We start from the raw sequence: 19,460 nt of genomic DNA on the forward strand, positions 1-19,460 counted from the left end.
TAGAGGATGTATTGGGTTGGTATGGACCATTTCTTAAAGGATGAAAGCTTTATGAAGCTATTTTTACATCCTTATTCAGCTACAATCACCATGCCTTTATGATCAGGGCCTTTTGTGAACGTTAGTGTCCTACCACTAACACCTTGTATACTTCCATTGGAGAGGTTTCCACCTCTCTTTGGGACTTGTATTGTATTGTTGGACTACCCATCATTAGATCTTTTTATGATGATATGGTGCCGAGCGTGAAAGAGCTATCTAATAATGCAATGAAGTTTTCACTCCTACCAAGTTGTCGAAACTTATTCCTTGCATATCATCAAATTTTCTCTAAGATGAAGGGGAAGTTTTCAATCAAGTTAGCCTATTAGGTGTCATTTTGGTACAAATACTCCATGAAGTATGCAAAACCCCCAAATAAGAGTACAAGGAATAAGACATAGAGGCTTAAGGAGACTCATAACCCCTTTGGGGATATTGATCCTATTAAATATTGTATCCCAATCAGAAATGAAAGTTTTTGACGACCTTGGCGTGGCCGAGACAGATGTTAAGGAAACTTACTTGGCCATTTTCTTGGCATGCTAGTTATGTAAGTTCGTTCTTCCTTGGGGGGTGTCAATTTGATTCGTCTTGGAGTCTTCAAGGTAGCTAGTAGAATGGCTCAAGGTGAGACATTTAGCCTTGATGTTCCGGTGTTAGCAAGCATTTACAATGGCTTAAATGAAATTGCTTGTTCTTCAAAGCCTTGGACTAATTGTAGACCCTCCATTTTGTCCCTTTAGCACATATCTTTAAGTTCACTTCCAATGCTCCACAGTAGTTCCTTGATGACCCATTGCTACTCATACTACTTATCTTTTTTAACCACCCTAGAGACTTTGGTTGAGGAATTTATCTGGCCCTCCTCGTTGTAACCTTGGTAGTCCTTTGAGTTTAAGTTAGGCTTCACTTGGGTGCACTTTAGGTTAGATTCCATTTAGTTTGCCCTACGTCACTTAGACATTTTTTGACTCACTTTCCTGCATGTTTTGCATAGTTTCATGACTCACATGGCTTGTACAACTTGCATGTGCTTGATTCTTTTTTATATTGGTTAGTTTTATTCACTTATTTATTTATTTACTTGTTTTTAGGAAATTGCTTAAGATTAATGATTCTTTCTTTAAGTTATTTGAAATTATATTTTATTATTATTAGTATTTAAATATGTATGCATTTGATATTTTAGTTTTAATTGCATAATTTTAATTTTTAATTTTAATTTTTTAATTTTCAATTACATGATTTTTTTATTCTATTCTTTACTTTTTATTTTGCATGAGATTTTGCAAGGAGGAAATCTTCACTTTCCAAGCAAGTTTGACTCGAGAGGAAACACCCCATTGGCTTATGGATGGAAAATTTGGCCACATTGGAAAGTAGTTTCTTTACATGGCACATAAGGTTTTGCAAGAGAAGATGTGGTGACATTTTTTTTAGAGAGTTGAAGATTTTTAGAAAAGGAAAGAAGCAGTTTCCTTTATAAAGAAGGACAATGATTGACTTTTTACATGGAGAAAGGGAAAGTGGCAGAGTTTTTGATATGGGAAAAGAAGAATGCTAGAACTTACCTTGGGAAGAAAAAGAAAGTGACAGATTTTTTATATGAAAAATAAAAGTAGCAGATTTATTGAGGAGTTGGAATTCTTTTTTTACGGAAGAAAAAGATGGCAGAATTTTTTTTGAAGAGGAGATGGAACCTGCGGGCACGATCAAGAGAATTTTCCACTGGAAACCCCAACTAGCTGGCATTCTAGACATGCTCCATGGAGATTGGGGAGCAGATTCAGGGGCCATGAGAAAAGAAAAAAGGAACCAAATGGCATATTTTCTTAGATAAGTGGATGGGAGAATTTTCAAAAATTTAAGGATCTGCAGATTGGTGAGAATCGAGGAATGCATTCGACTATTTTTCTTTGAAGACTATCAACACACACCATCATGAGATGGACCAGATTGTGATTCATCAGCAGAACTTCATCCATTGAAGAACAATCAGTCTGGATCATTGTAGGAGGAATCAACATGCATCATTAACAATCGCCATCACGCACTATCAGGTTTCTTTATTTTTGAGCACTAAAATGCTTGGAATTGCAGTTGAATTTTTAGGAAAAAAATGGTAGCTTGATGGAATTTATTTTAGTGGAAAGTTTTTTTTCAATGGAGAAATTTCATCCCCTTTATGCGTGTTGATGACTTGATTTAATGGAGAAGATTCTATACACATTCCGTCATGTTGATGCCTTGGTTAAATGGAAAGGCTTTCATTCACTTTCAACCGTGTTAACACTTTGATTCTGATGGAGAATGGGCAGCCACTTTGTGAATACTAATTACTTGATTTCAATAAGGTTTCAATGGCCTTGCACATAAAATCTCCATGGATGACTTTTATAATGGCATAATGAAGATAATGTCCTTGAATTCATAAATCTCCATGGATGAATTTTATAATAGCTTAACGAAGATAATGGCCTTGAATTTATAAATCTCCATGGATGAATCGCGGAATATATGGTTGCATATGAAGAGTTCCTTTGAAGGTAGTTTCATGCAAAAGGTGGATTCTTGAAGATTGAATTTTGTGGTGGACACAACTCATCATCAGAAAGGGCTCTTAGGCGCACCAAACACACAACTGCAACCATTAGGACTCTGGACATGAATACAGCTGCATATTTTGAAGGAAAATGGGCCACGTTCCTACATAGAGAGGCTCCGGAACACAACACCATGGAGGGAGGAAGGAGGGACATGCTAGAATTTTCTTTAGGAGGAACATACGCGCACCAGAATTTTTTTTTTTGAGGAGTCCACGCATAGGTCATGGAAAGTTTTCATTCATTAAGGGGTTTACCCAGATTTTCCGAGAGAAAAGGCGGGCTGCCACTCAGGATATGGTAGCCGCACAGTCCAACGCACCTCCATGTGGGCTACAACTTTGAGGGGAAACAAGAAGCCGCACCACAGAATTTCTCCATATGACGCACCATAGGATGAAAGGCAGGTTGGACAATTAAAGAATGAAAGTGGAGGCTACATCTTGGAATGCCCACACACATACAGCTTGGAGACATTGCAAGAGTCCGCGCACCTATTCGATAAGGTAAGTGAGTTTCTTTGTTCTTTAGTTTTTGATTTCTTTTTTTATTTATTAGTTTATTAGTTTTTTTTTATTAGATTGAAAGTTAGAGTTTGTTTATTAGTTTTTTTTTATTCAATTTAGTTTTCGAGTCTTCAAAATTTTAGTCGATTAATTTATTTGGTTTTATGTCATTATCATTTTGTTTTTATTTAATTTTAGTTTCCAGATTCACCCTAATTAATTCGTGTGATGCTTTAGAATTTTAGTGGATTAATTTATTTGATTCTATGTCATTATCATCATGTTTTAATGTTATTTTATTCTCTTTTATTTCATCTTAGTTGATTCATGTGATGCTTTGGGTTTTTAGGTGATTAATTCATTTTATTCTATGTCATTATCGCTATGTTTGTTAATTTTGATTTTTTTTTGGATCAATCATAGTTGGTTTACAAGTCTTTAGAATTTTAACTAATTAATTTATCTGACCCTCTTTCATTATATTCATGTTTCAAGTGTGTTAAGCTCTAGTTCTTGATTGATCCTTATTTAGTTCAAGTGTTTTAGAATGGTGCTATATTTTACATTACTTTAATCATAGGTTTGTGTGTTCGAGTGATCTAACTAATTGTTGATTATATCCTCAGTTTATGCGCTTGATTAATCCTTGTTAGTTCTTGATTGATATCTGATTGACTTTATTTGATTTAAGGTCGTTTAGTTATTTGCTTTGACGTTTGTTCGTTAAATTTAATTCTTGGAGGCCATCGAAAACTCATGAAGGTTGGCTCCTACTCTCACCATATTGGTTTGGTTGGTTGTTGAAAATTTTACTTTGAAATTTTGTTTTCCTCTAGGTTGCCTTTGTTTGACCCTTGTGTATTGTTGTTTGCAAATAATGTATTTCCTTTTAAAAAGAAACCTTTTCTCAAAATGTTCCTCGTTAAAGTGCATTTCAAAAACTCATTTAGAGTCCTTAGAATCAAAATCTCATTTTCTTAAATAATATGCAACCATGTCTTGATCAGTTTGCATCTTTCTTAGTCTTCAATAAAAATTATGGTTTTGAGTGGAATACAAATCCAAGCTTGTGGTCCCAAATAAATGGGATAATTATAGGCTAGATTTGTGTATATCAATTGGGGAATTGGTGGAACCCCTACATAAAATCATTCTTTCAAAACTCTTCCTTGTTGCCAGTTTTCACTCAAACATTACCCCTTTAGTTTTAAAATTCATTTTAGCAACTTTATAATATTTAATTTTTTTTTCCAAAACTAGTATGATTTTCCTCACTTCTTAAACTTGAATTTAAAATTTCATTTGACTTAGAAAGCAATTATGAAATAAAAGATATAAATGAGTTTTTGGAGGGCTCTGTTTTCACCCAGTTCTAGACACCCATAATCTTTTTCTAAAAATAGAATAACAAATAACTTTTTAAATTTGATTCAATATTTTTTCTTAATTTTAGACTTCTTGAAATTGATCTTAGATATAAAATATTTAAAAATATGCATTTTTGAGGGAGATATGATTTTTCAAAGTTGTACTTACTATACATAAGGGAATCTGGACATTTGATTAGTTGGAGTTGTTATAAAAATTAGGCTAATCCAACCTATATGGTAATCACCCTAGAGGGGGGTGAATAGGGTGATGGTCACTTTTTGCAAATTTAAACATGTAAGAGACAATTATATGCAAGTATATAATAAGCAATATAAATACAATTGCATATAAATTAAAAGAGTAGGGGGGTGAATAGGGTGATGGTCACTTTTTGCAAATTTAAACATGTAAGAGACAATTATATGCAAGTATATAATAAGCAATATAAATACAATTGCATATAAATTAAAAGAGTAGGGAAGAGAGAATGCAAACACAAGATTTTATAGTGGTTTAGCGCAACCTGGCCTACATCCACTCTCCTCTAGCTTCAATCCCAAGCTTGAGGTTCCACTAATTCAAGGCTTCCAAACCAAGCCTTCAAGCAATACAATTGGATTATGGTTCCAATTCACTCTCTTGGACTTTTGGCTCCAAGCACCTTTTACACTTCTCAAGAGATATCCCACTCTTGAACAACCCCTCAAGTGATACCCCACACCTGAGAAACTTCCTCTAAAAGATTTACAAATAAATGATCTCACAAAATCCTAGTACAAAAACTTTAAGCTCAAATGATACAAGAAAACTAGGATTGAATGGTGCACTAAAGATATGCAAGTTTTAGAACAATGGTGCACTAAAAAACACTCTTCCAAGGCTCAAATATGTTCAAGAAAGGTTTGGGAAGGTTAAGCTCATTAAATAATGAAGATTTGAGCCTTTTTATAGAAGAAAAAAGCCAAACTAGCAGTTGGGGGTTCGACCGGTCGAGCTAGGGGACGACTGGTTGACTAGCCATTATCATTTAATGCCCGTTGGACCTCGAACGAACCTCAATCGGACCTCGACCAGACCTCAACCGGTTGAGGTTCAACCTTGACCAGTTGAACAACCGTTTTGGAAGAAAAAGAAAGTTTTTTGCACCCTAGATCGATTGAGCTAGGGGTTTACGCGGGCCTCGATCAGTTGAGTTGGGGATAGACCCGGACCTCGTCCAGTTGAGTTGGGGGTCGACCCGAACCTCGATCTGTTGAGTTGACGGTCGACCGGTTCCTCATCCAGTTCAATTGGTTGAGCCATTTTTGGCGCAACAACCAACTTTTTCAACTTAAAAACCTTTTTAAATAAGTTTGAAAAACATTTGACACAAGGTTTTAGTTGAAAACATGAAATCATCTAATTTTTAAAATATTTAAAACAAAATAACTCTTGGATGATTTTGGTGCATAAGTAAAGAATGTAATGCATGAAAATCCTAGTGCACCAACAACCTTACAAAGAGATCTTATGAAGCTTGGGTCTTGAAAAACACTTCACTTTGAGGTGGTCTTCTTCTTCATGATTTCTCCTTGGCTTGATTTGTCTTTGTGATTGCCACTTTGAAAATCGTCTTGCCTAATCACACTTGAAATATAATCATTAGTTATAAACCTTGTTTTGTTATCATCAAAATCAAGATTAACCAAACCTTGGTTTCATAGGAGTGTTTTAAAAATATTTTTTATTCCTACTCGACCTTAAATTTGTTTTTCTTGTGATATAGACACTTTAAACGATATGTCTAATTTTCTTGTATGATTTTATGTAATCTCTTATTATTTTTAAAAAATTCGTTTATGCATGCCACCTTTTTTACCTAATATGGACCTTCTGGAACTTTTGGGTGTCTTTGTTGCAATTGTCATTTGAATGAGTGTTTAGCTCTTGCTATGTTGTTCTAGATGTGTAGGAGTTGTTTCCTTATTTTTTTTTTGTAATTAAATTCAACTCCAAAATATTTTTTTTAGAAATTGTTTTGTGATGCTCCTTTTTTTAATTGCATGCTAATGATCTTGTACATTGCTTGAATTGGTTATTTGTTTTTGGAGTCATTTGACTTAACTAGGCTCAATTTTGGCTTTGGTACTGTATATTAGACATAATAAAGATGTTATATAATTTATACTTATCCTAACCACTCTAGCATTTTTGGAGGAATCTTATAAATTATGCATGCTATCCAGGTATGCTCTCTATCACTTATATAAAATTCCAAAAAGTAAGTGATAGAGAGCATACTTGGATAGCATGCATAATTTATAAGATTCCTCCAAAAATGCTAGAGTGGTTAGGACAAGTATAAATTATATAACATCTTTATTATGTCTAATATATAGTACCAAAGCCAAAATTGAGCCAAGGTTAGTCAAATGACTCCAAAAATAATAACAATTTCAAGCAAAGTACAAGATCATCAACATGCAATTAGAAAAGGAAGCATCACAAAACAATTTCTAAAAAAATATCTTAGAGTAGGATTTAATTACAAAAAAATTCAGGAAACAACTCCTATACATCTAGAACAACATACCAAAAGGCAAACACTCATTCAAATGACAAATTATAGTAAAGACACCCAAAAGTTCCAAAAGATCCAGATTAGGTAAAAAAAAATAGTGACATGCATAAACAAATTTTTTTAAAATAATAATAGATAACATAAAATCGTAAAAAAATCACACACATTTTTCAAAGTGTCTATATCACAGAAAAAATGAATCCAGGGTTGGGTAGTACTCAAAAATATTTTTAAAACACTCTAGCTAATCAAATGTCCAAATTCCATCATGTACAGTATGTACAACTTTAAAAAATCATATCTCCCTCAAAAATGCATATTTTTTAATATTTTATATGTCTAAGATCAATTTCAAGAAGTCTAGAATGAAGAAAAAATATTGAATCAAATTTTAAAAGTAACCTGTTATTTTATTTTTAGAAAAATATTTTGGGTGTCCATAACTGGGTGAAAATAGTGCCCTCTTAAAGACTCATTTGTATTTTCTATTTCAGAATTACTTTCTAACTCAAACAAAATTCTAAATTCAAGGTCAAGAAGTGAGGAAAATCACATGAGTTTTGGATTTTTTTTTTTAAAATATTTTGAAGTTGCTGAAATGAATTTTAAAACTAAAGGGTTAGTGGTTGAGTGAAAATTAGCAGCAAGGAAGAGTTTTGAAAAATTTTCTTATGTAGGGGTTCCATCAATTCCCGTAAGTTTTACTTTTGTATCCCCATTAGTTTGGGAGTACAAGTCCAAACCTATGTGAATAATATCAAATTTTTGAAAAACCAACAAAGGAGAAATGCAACTTAAATGAAATGAGTTGCATAATTTTAATAGAAAGTGTGTTCTTTGCCTAAAGCTAAAATCAATGTTTTCTAAAACATTTTATTGGTGATTTAAATGCTTTGAAAAATGACTTTAAGGGAAGTAAACTTATGATGGAAAAAATCATTTTTGAAAAAAGAAAGTTTGACTCAACTCAAAATATCAATTTAACAAAAAAACCTTTCCTAAAAGAAAGTTCAAACTCAAGAATTCCCTAAGGTGCCAGTAAAATAAGTATCAAAGATAAAGAGAACTAACAATTAATCACATATAACATCCCATATATCACTCAATGGATTTTTTTAAGAGGTATCTACCATGTGGATTTAATCAAACTAAAACTCAATAAATTTTTAAGAGTTATCTAGCATGTGAATTTAAACAAATGGATGCTCAATAAGTTTTTAAAAGGCATCAAACATGTAAACTTAAAGAACTAGTACTCAATGAAAATTTTAGAACTCAAACTCAAACTAACCTCATTATTTATCAAAAACTAAAATCCAAATTAGCATCAACAATTATTCGAAAACTAAAGTCCATTATTCATCAACTCTAATACAGTAAACTACATCTGTACTTATCGAAACTAAAATCCAATCATCAGAGCTAATACAACGAATACATCCGTACTTATCAAATCTAAAATCCAAACTAACTAAAATGGATGAAAACATGTTTAAAAAAATAAAAACTTTAGCACAAAAGCAATTTTACTAATGGATTGAAATAACAAGAAATAAAAAATCTAAACCGAAGGGATAAATTTAAACTAAAATAAAATGAGTTTAAGAATGTGAAATTACCTTTCAGATCAATGCATGGGGGCTATTTCGAAGTCAAAAGGTGCAGGCTGTTTTCTCTTAAAAATTGTAGCTCGTGTGGAGATCCATTTATGCATGCAGGCTGTCTTCATTGTGGACTGTGCATCCCCTCAATGTAAACGTACTCATGAAGAGAATCCGCGGCATCCTTTTATTTATAGCCATGTGATTGTTAATGGAAAGTGGAGATCCCTCATCTTGGTGTGCTGACCGTTTTTCTCTATGAAAGTAGACTGCCCCTTCAATCCATGTGTGGCTATATTGATTTTATACGCTAGCCCCATTCCACTTCTATGTGGTTGTATAAATCCTCATCAAAGGTGGACTATGCATCTTTCTCTTATGGACATGATGGCAGCTAGTTTTTTTTTTTTCCACTCCAAAGCAGTGTGACATTCCTATCCATGTCAAAATGGTGGTTGCTACTGGTGCATCTATGGAACTCCAATGGTGATGACGTGCACCATCTTTCGAACAAGAATCTGGTGTGCATTGATGTTTCTCCCTAAGGTCCATGGATGGTATTCTCCATATGTGGTCAAAGTGTTGGAGACGTCCATGGTGTGCACTCTCTATGGTGCGTGATCATCTCAAATTGGACTGTATGTCCATTGAATTGTAGCCCGTGGAGGTTATGGACTGGCAACAGAATGAAGCCTTCATCCATGCATGTTGCCTTGTCTCTCCTTACCTTTGGAAGATGCAGCCTACTCGCTTTGAATCAGTGGCGTGCATGGTTCTCTTGAAGATATCATGGAGATCTTATGGAAATTGGGATGTGGACCCCTCAAAAGTTGCAACCGTGGGAATGCTTGTGCGTGGACTGGTTGTCTTCAACTCATAGTGTAATGACCGGGTATTTTATGCCACGTTAGCAATTTTAGTTTGAAAAGTCTTATTTTGTGTGATGGTTGAAAAGTCAAAAAGAAAAGTGTTTGGAGAACACGTGTCAATTTCGGATTGGCGAATTTCGTTTTATTGTGTCGGTCAATTAAACGAGTTGAAAATTTTATGCCATGTCAGCCTTAGGGTGGAAATTTCTTAGGATTTGAGTAATTGGGAATTTCCGGGAAAGAAAAACGAAAACAAAAATGAAAAGTTAATTAATTAAAATTAATTAGAATTAAAATAATAATAATAATAATAATTAATTAAATTAAATTCCTTTTTAATAAAAATTGAGAAAAATATTAAATTGTGTGTTTTATAAAAATAAAAGGAAAAAAAAATGAAATGAAAATGGAGTAATTTGGGCTTGGATGAAATAGGGTTTTAAAAGAAAAATGGTAGTTAGTTATTGGGTTTATTTTGAACTTGGGTTGGGCTTGAGTGGGCTGATTAAAAGGAAAAGAAGTGGGCTGATTAAAAGGAAGAGAAATGGGTTTGAGTGGGCTGATCAAAAGGAAGAGAAATGGGCTTGAGTGGGCTGATTAAAAGGAAAAGAAGTGGGTTGTTTAAAAGGAAACGAAATGGGCTTGAGTGGGCTGTTTGGTAAGTGGATTAAAATGAAAAGAAATGGGCTTAAGTGGGAAAGAAGGGAACAATAGCAGATCTAGGAGAAAGAGGGCGGCGGCACTGTAGAAAATCTCACATCGCCGGAGCTTTGACCGGCCGTTTGGGTGGTCAAACGACCTCCGTTTCGGCTCAGATTTGGAGGGGGTGTTCTACTCAACGAGGGGAATAATCCTACGGTGGTCAATCGTATTTTTAGCGGCTGAATTCTCAGATTTGTGGTAGGGGACCCTAACCCTAAAACTTAAATTTTTAGGTTTTTCCCTTGAAAAAAAATTGTAGATATTGTCATTATGAGTTAATTAGGAATTATGGGTGTTGTATGAATTTTTATAGAATATTTGGATTTTTTTTGGAATTTTTGGAATTTCGGGAAATTGATTTTGATTGATAATTAATTGTTTGAAATGTTAAAAAAATTATTAGATGGGTTGGAAAATTCCAAAATTTGGGTTAAATTTCAAATATAATGATTTGTGAATTTTTAGGCATTGGTTAGAATATTTTCGAAAATTTTAGGGTAAATAGTTAGTTAATTTTGGATATTAGAAATTATTATTAATGGTTGAAAAACTTTGTAAGTGTGGTAAAATCTCAAGATTTTGATATTCAATTTTTTTGAATATTTATTTGGGATATTATCGGAAATTGTAATGTGTGAAATTATTTTATTGGATTATTGGGGAATGTTGAGATTGTTGAATTATTGAGGAACATTGGAATTGTGGCATTCATTTGCATCATAGTTATGTGAAAAAAATAAATAAATGAATGAAATAGAGATGAGAAGTGGAAGCCCGTGTGGGGCGAATTAAGAAGGGAGAGAGATCCCTAGGGTGAAAGACCCAAAAGTTACCCCGGGAAGACTCCGAATGGGGAGTGTATTTGGGTGCGGACGCGTATCCTTCGGTGAAAGCCCGAGAACAATAGTGCATTGTATGACTGTGTGTCACACGTTCATGTGCATTCATGTAATTGTTGAATATTGTGAAATTGTGTATAATATTATATATTAAACTATGTGATTGACTGATATTGTTGAATTGTTCCTTTTGTGTTGAAGTGTCCTTTTCGTATTCTTTGAAACATAGTAATCCCCTTAACCCCTTGGGTGCTAGGCACCCTACTGAGCAATGTGGAAATGCTCACCCCTTCCTTGTTATACATTTTTAGATGCAGATATCTCTCCTGAGGATCCACAGGTGGGGCAGGGAGAACTTCAGGATGCTCCTGGAGCGGCCTAGTGGAGCGTGGCATTTTTTTGTTATTGTGTTTCTTTTTGGATTTTGGGATTTGTTTTAGTAATTATGACTCATAGACTTGTTATGAAGCTTTATTTTGATTAAGTTGTTAATTGTGAACTTTTATTTTGGACTATAATGAATATTTATTTAATCTTGTTGTTTTGAGTAGTTTTGGGATATCGTGATTTATGAGAATTCTAGTGGGATGTATATAAAAAAAAAAAAAATCCAAAGTGTTTTGGTTGACTGCCAACGTGGAATAGGAGGAACCCTTAGGGTCAAACCTTTGACCTGGGGTCACGGGTCAAATTTTGGGTCGCCCGAAATTTGGGTCGTGACACATAGTGCGTTCCAAGTGACAAAAAAAAAATGGCTACACATGCCTACTGCTTCTTCCTGTCGAGATGACGGCCAATTCCCTGGCTTTTTCCCTGGAGAATCCGTCCCATTGTTGGAGTGATCAACCTGTCTAAGAAGAATCCACCCATCCCCCTATGGCAGCGTCAATCCCGAGTTTTAGTGGCAACCTCCCCTTTCCAATGGTGGTATTTTTTTTTTATATGGCAGCCCACATAATTCCATTAATGATCCGATCTCCAAAGAATTCCATCTGTCTGTGAATCCATTCTCCAGTAATAAAGTCCACCATTTTTCTTTTTCTTTTTTTCTCTTAAAAAAAAAATACATGATATCGTGGACTCTCCCATTATTCTCAAGGAGTCGAATTTTCCTTAAACTCCCAATATCCATATCTTCCTTACTGAAACAAACGCCTAGAATTTCAAACTCTCCCAAAACGTCTTCTAGGAGAGTCCCACTTTCTTCAAAAATCTCTTAATCACCATAATTAACTCTCCAAAGGTGATCTCCAATAACGCCCAAAAGAGTTTCTTTCCTTCTCAAAGTCTTACAAGAATCAACTTTTCCTTATCCATTGGTAAATTTCCCTAAAAAAACATCAAATTATTAAATCAAATAAATGAATAAAAATTTTAGAGAATGATAAAATGATAATAAATAAATAAATAGCAAGATAACAAATAAATAAATAAATAAAAATAATAAACAAACAAATAAATAAAAATAAGTGATTGATAATAATAAAAATAAAAATAAAAATAAAAAATAAATAAAATGAACCATGTAAGTCATGCAACCATGTAAGTCATGTTAAGCATGTCTAATGGGCCAAGTGTGCCTAAGTGGGCCCAAGTGACCTAGGTGGTACCTAATGGGTCAAGTGGACCTAAATGGGCCTAATGAGCCTTAGTGGGTCTAACCTAAAGCGCATCTAAGTGAAATCAAATCTAAACTTGAATGACAACCAAGGTCACAATGAGGAGTCAAATCAAAGTCTCCAAGTGGTTTAGAAAAGATAAGCTACATGAGTAGTAATGGGTCACCAAGGAATTACTGTAAAGTACCGAACAAACACCTAACAGACAAAATGGAGGGTCTACACTAATGCATCTATTTTCCTTATTCATTATTTATATAGATGGTTAGGTGAGGTGAATATTTCGATACCCATTTCATTTATTTATTTATGAAAATTTAAAATAAAAATAAATTTATAAATTTTGTTGAAATTACATATGGATTAAAAAATATTTTTTATTTATTGTTTTGATATTTTACTTATTTATCAATAAGTTTATCTTTTTAATATTTTAAAATTATAAGATTTAATATATATATATAAAGTATATAAATATAATTAAAAGTAAAGGTGGGAGAATCTATTTAATTTGATTCATGTGATACATATGAAAAAATTAATGTGATAAATATATTTATTACTCATCCATAAAGCAAAAGTAAAATTCTAACTTTATTACTTAAACTTTTACAAAAATTGATAATTTAATATAATGTCAAAACTTGGTTTGATCGGAGTTTATGGGTTTGAGACATCTCTATGTAATTTATATGTTTGTTTCTCCAATTTGTAATTTTATGATACCTTTCCATGTGTGGATGCAAATATAGGATTGCATGCCCTCATGTGAGATTAGTAGTTCAACAATATGATTATATTTGATTTTTTATTTTATTATAACAAACAAAAAGGTTCAAAGAAATTAATTTAAGTATTTTGTTTTTTAATTGTTTGAATTAAATTTATATAATTTATTATCTATATTGATTTCAAATATTGAATGATCTACACGTCTCAAGAACAATATGGTCGTAAATTACTAATGTTTTGCTTTTATCTGCATGGTGCTTTCATCTCTCTGATTCACTCACATGATTCCATCCATTTAGTAGGCGAAACTCATCATTGTTTTGGTTTCCTCCTTCTACAGGATGATCCTTCCACAGAAGAAAATCTAAAGCGCACAATCTCTCGAACTCCTATTTGCCGCATGGGAGAGCTTGATGAGGTTTCATCATTGGTGGCATTCATTTGCTTCCCTACTGCTTCATATATCACAGGACAAGTGATATGTGTTGATGGTGGATATTTAGTGACTGGCTTCTAGTTCTACCCTACATGCTCAAAACTATAATTGAATAAAGTCTCCAGAAAGATATTTGGAGCCAGTTGTTGCTATTGCAATCGATTATAACTTTCTATCAATATAATATATATATATAGCATTAATAATTTTAAAATTTGTTTACATGATTAAAAGGAGTTCTTACATATATAACATAAAAAACTTTTTCCTTTATTTGATATGAGATATCATAATCACTCATTATGCGGATATAATGTTTTCGTCATGTCCCATGAAATTGTAAAGTCAAACAAACATATACTCCATGTCAAGCTAAACAAATTCTCACATCGGGATTAAATATCAATTCTAAAACCATGGTTTAATTATAATATAAAGGAGTTAATCCATAATTCTAGAATTTGAAATATGAATTAAAGTCTAATAATATAATTATTAATAATTTACTTTCATATTTAGAAGTTTTATTTTATGGAGTACAAATATCAACAATTTTTTTTATTAAATATATATTTCCTACTAATGATAATAGCATACATTTTATTTTTTTGATTCCCAAACTTAAAATTTTATTCATTTTAAAAGTTTAGATAACATAGTACAAGGGATTAAAGTTCAAGTGCATCAAAGGCTATTGACATAAAATATCTTGTTGTGAGAGAAGAGATACAAAATTTAATAGTGTCAATAGAACAAATTAATACAAACTTGATGATTGCGGAACATTTGACTAAAGCATTGGCGCCAAAGACCTCTAAGGAACATGTTTGCAAAATGGGGTCTTCATATTTTGTCAAAGGATTTTTAATTGAGACACTATGAGATCTCTTTATTGTTTATTATGATTCTACTCTATCATATTTCCATTATGTGCACATCTTGATGGAATAATATTCAGAATAATATTGTCATGTATTTGACATTAAAGTTGAACCATTAAAGTTTATGGGCATAATAGAGTTATGTTAACCCAAATTCTTCATCAAAGGTTGTTTGAGCAAGAAAATTACTGATATTGTGGTGCATGTTTGGAATTACATTAAAAGAGTAATATAGGACCATCATGATCTAGAGTAGCAATTTGTTTGTTCAAGTTATACAATTTTGGAATTTCAAGTAATTGTGATTATGGATAACCACCTAATGAATCTAGTAAAGGAAAATTTAAAGTCATCATTATAAACCAAGTGGGAGAATGTTAGAACCAAAAGTAGTCTTAATGACCACCTTAAATTTTCTTTTCTTATAAGTTAAGTTTTCTTTTCTTAAATATCTTGATTCATTCTCCCATGCATGAATTTTGATGAAATTAAATTAGATTCATTTTAAAACTCATAATTGGTTGATAGTTCAATATTGATGGGAAAAACCATACTACACCTATAAATAGAAGAATTCTTGGTCCTTCTCTCCACTTTTACAATTTAGTGGAAGTATCTCCATACCCATTACTAAGGAATGCATAAAGAGAGAGTGGGAAAGGGAGGATCAAGAGTAGAAGAGTTTAAGATGGTTTCTTGAAGAACTTCAAATCATATTAAAGTTAGGAGTATGGATCAAGATATGTTTTTCTTCTTCATATCCTAAATGATATTTTTTTTTTAAAATTCAATATTAAATACCAAATGAAAATATTTTTCCAACAATATGTTTATTTATTGATGAAAACTAGAATGCAAACATGCAGAATACGATTTAAAGGGAATAGTATCCAAGAAAGGTGATATATATAGCTACGGGACCATGCTAATGGAACCTTTTGCAAGGAAGAAGGCTATAGATGGTATGTTTCTAGGGTTGAAGACTTGGGTAAAGTCATCAGCTAATAACATAGTGAAAGTTATATATGCCAATCTATTAAAAGAAGAAAATGAATGCTTTTCTTTAAAACGAGTTTGTTTTTTTCCATCATGACATTAGCTTCGGATTGTAGAGTTTATTCTCTTAGGAAGAGGATTAACATGAAAGTTGTGTAGTTAGAGTAAAAAAGATCTTGAATCATATTGTTGATGTAAGGATTCCATAAGAAAAAAAAAAGGCATGGAGATCATGTTGATCCATTTCTTCATGCTAAGCTTGATTTCTTAATACAAATCAAGAACCAAGGACCATTAGGCATTATCTGTCAGGTATTGAAAATTCCTTATTATATTAACTCTATATGAATTATCCTTAAGTGTTTATGCAGTTCCTTTTATTTTTCCCATGTAATTCAACTTGAATAATTGAATGGGTTTGTATGCTTTTATTTCATCTTTTACCATCAACATAATGTTAGGAGAAGACACATAAGGAGTAACTTCTAGAAGAACATTTCATGCTTTTCTTTTCAAGATTCGTCAGAGATTGGACTGATATGCCTTCTAAACCTAGATAGAGTTTACTATAATAAAGTTATAGTAATAATGAACCAATGACAGACAACATGCATCAACCATGAATTGTAGACATATTTTAATTATTGTCTTATGAGTTGCAATTACTTTAATAGAAAAATACAAGGTCAAAGAGAAAAGGTTTTATTGATTGAGCTAGAAAACAAGATTAGTTTAGCTTTGCCTAATTAACAAGCTTGACAAAAAGAGAGGTCTCTAGCAAAATTAACATTAATATCAAAGTGTTTTAGTACATGAGATAAAATTGTAAAACAAGGGTGACAAAGTTTTCTATGTCACAAATTAATCATTTTACTTTTATTGTTATTTTTACAAAAACTAGTGGTAGAAGTACATGTACAATTGACTTGAATCAAGAAAACATGAGGACAATTTGCATCTTGTTGATGACAAAGATTGTAATGCTAATGTCTTAGAGTGATAAAATTGGTACAAACTATCTTCAAGTCTCCCTTGAAGCAACACACAAGTATTCTCGTCCTTGACAAGGCAAAAATAAGGATGAAACTCAACAATCACATTATTATCTTTAGTAAATTGTGATATACCCAATAGGTTTTTGGTAATGTAGGGAACATGTAAAATGTTGTTCAAAAGAAGAAGTTTAGATTGTGCATTTGAGTCAATAATAATTGCTTCTATATGAGAAATAGATAAGTTTTGATCATTACTTATTATCAATTTGCATTTTCCTTTGTATTCATTCTTGAAAAACATGTTGTTGAGATTTGAAGTAACATAATTGGTTGGATCACTGCTCATGTACCAAGAAGGATCATTCATAGTTTTTGGACTAAAAAAGTATGCTTAAGAATTTTGATTTGGGTTATTGGCTTGACGAGTTGAAGAATTATTGTTTTCACTAATGTTTGGACCAATGAAACTAAGATCAAATCTATGATAACATTTGCCTACTATGTGACTTGGTTTGCTTTGTGATAACATCGTTGATCTTAAAATTCATGCTTTTGTGTTAATAATTACATTGGAAATTCCCTTTGTTTTGATTGTTGTTACTGGTGTAGTCTTCCTTTGCTACATAATTTTTTAATATTGTCATATCAATTGAAATAACAATATTTAATTGCTCTAAACATAGTTCTTGGCTCTAGAGGAGGAATTGCACTTCTTGTAAGGAGGTGTTGTCACTTCTTGTGAGGAGATGTTGTCACTTCTTGAGGTGATGTTCATTACTATAGAATCATATTCTAATCTGAGACGTCCAAGAATTTAGAGAGTAAAATCATCATTTGAAATAATTTTTCAAAAAGCTGAGAGAATATCAACTATGTTTCACATTTTAAGAACATAGTCATTGATATCGAGGAAACCTTTTCTTGCAAGATTGCAAAATATAATGGAGTTGCATGGATCTTGCTTTAGATTCTTAGATGAAAAGCCTTTTCAGGGTAGACCAAATATCAATAGTATTGATGCAGCAAACAATAAGTCCAAACAATAAGTCCAAACATTGATTTAGAGATGGATGACATTAACCAACTCATGAGAAATTGATAAAGACACAATCTAGTTTTCATATTCAAGGTTTGGAATTACTTGAATTGAATATCCAATTTTTCAATGGATTGTAGTGGACACATTTTGGTTCTAGTGAGACAGCCATCATGTTTGTATGCTTTTACTACTAGAAGAATTTGAGATCTCCAAAAGCCATAGTTGTTCCTATCAAGCTTAATTGAAATAGGATTCAAGTTAGAGGAGAAAGGAATTGTAGTTGATACCATTGAATATCGTACTAGTTGCAAGTTAATTGATGAGGTTTCAATGGATGATATTGAAGTAGCGGTAAGATTGAGTTGATCAATTGCCATTTATATTAGTTAAGAAAGCACTAATACTATGTTATGATATAGAAATAAAATATAAAATTTAAATGAAATAACTAAAAAAGGCTCTCAGATTATAACTAACAACTTTGAACTTTGTTTCATATATAATACTAATTTACAAAGATAACAATATTTAATAACAAACTTCATAGTATAATAAACAAAGTTTCTAATTGCAAATTAACTATACTTAACACATATGCATAGTTGGATTTGACTTATTTCAAAATCATGACATATAATAATTAAAAAGTTAGGGAAATCATATTTAAATATGACTTTCTTTTTTCAAATATGTTTTATTTTTCAAAAGAATATAATATAAATTGATAACAATCAATTGTTTTAAAAAATGGAGCAAAAAGGGTGTTTTCTTTACTCAATTAGAGATATGACATGATCAATGTTTATAATTGAATTTGAACAATTTTGAGAAGTCCTACAATTTTAATTTTTTATTTTTAATATGTGAGAATTAAAATCTCAAATTGGCAAAAAAAAAAAAAAAAAAAAAAACCAATACAATGTCATTACAAAAAAATAAAATAAAATTGGAATGAAGATTAGCTTTTGGGATAATATTTAAAATTGATTTGTCAAAGAAGCAACTTTTCCTGAAAATAAAATCAGGATGGCAATGCTCACTATGGTTTTATTTTTATAAACAAAAAGTTGTAATCTCATCAAATTAACATATATAGTAATCAACAAGTTTGAAGTCAAATTGAATTTTTTAATCAAATATTTAAGATAGCTTAGATTTCTTGTGAATACTTCAAATTAAGAATTTGAAAATATGAGGAATAATTCTTTCATAAAATATATTAAAGAATTTAAGATTGGTGATACTAAAAATATGGAATTAATTAATATAATATGATTAAAAAAAATCAGCTAATCAAGCAAGCTCATACTTGAAACGAAACTCCAAGTCTTAGTTATTTTGGCCTCAAAGCCCAAAATAAAAAAAATAGTGTGTCCAAGCACCTTTATTTATTTATTTTAGTCTTTTTTTACTTTACAAACACCCTTTCATACTTTTAATGTTTGAGAATTTTATTAAAACTCTGGTGTTAGTGGGATAGGTTTAGGTATTGTATTGTCCCATTCGAGTACATATATATAATTAAATAAAAATAATTTAATATTTTTTATTTTTCAATTTTTAACTAAGGAAGAATGAAAAATTCAATTCTTATATAAATAAATTATAAATTAATAGTATTTATTTTTAAATTATATTATTTTAATATAATTATAATTTTTATTTTTTA

General features: G+C 31.6%; 1 long non-coding RNA gene across 1 annotated transcript; it reads left to right on the forward strand.

Moving 5' to 3' along the window:
• Positions 1-10,282: 10,282 nt before the first annotated feature.
• Positions 10,283-11,643, forward strand: LOC132254480 (uncharacterized). Its single transcript, XR_009466760.1, has 2 exons — positions 10,283-10,452; positions 11,405-11,643. It is a non-coding gene; the product is annotated as an uncharacterized LOC132254480 (long non-coding RNA).
• Positions 11,644-19,460: the final 7,817 nt, after the last annotated feature.

This window comes from Vitis vinifera, chromosome 10, assembly GCF_030704535.1.
Source record: "Vitis vinifera cultivar Pinot Noir 40024 chromosome 10, ASM3070453v1".
Taxonomy (NCBI): Eukaryota; Viridiplantae; Streptophyta; class Magnoliopsida; order Vitales; family Vitaceae; genus Vitis; species Vitis vinifera.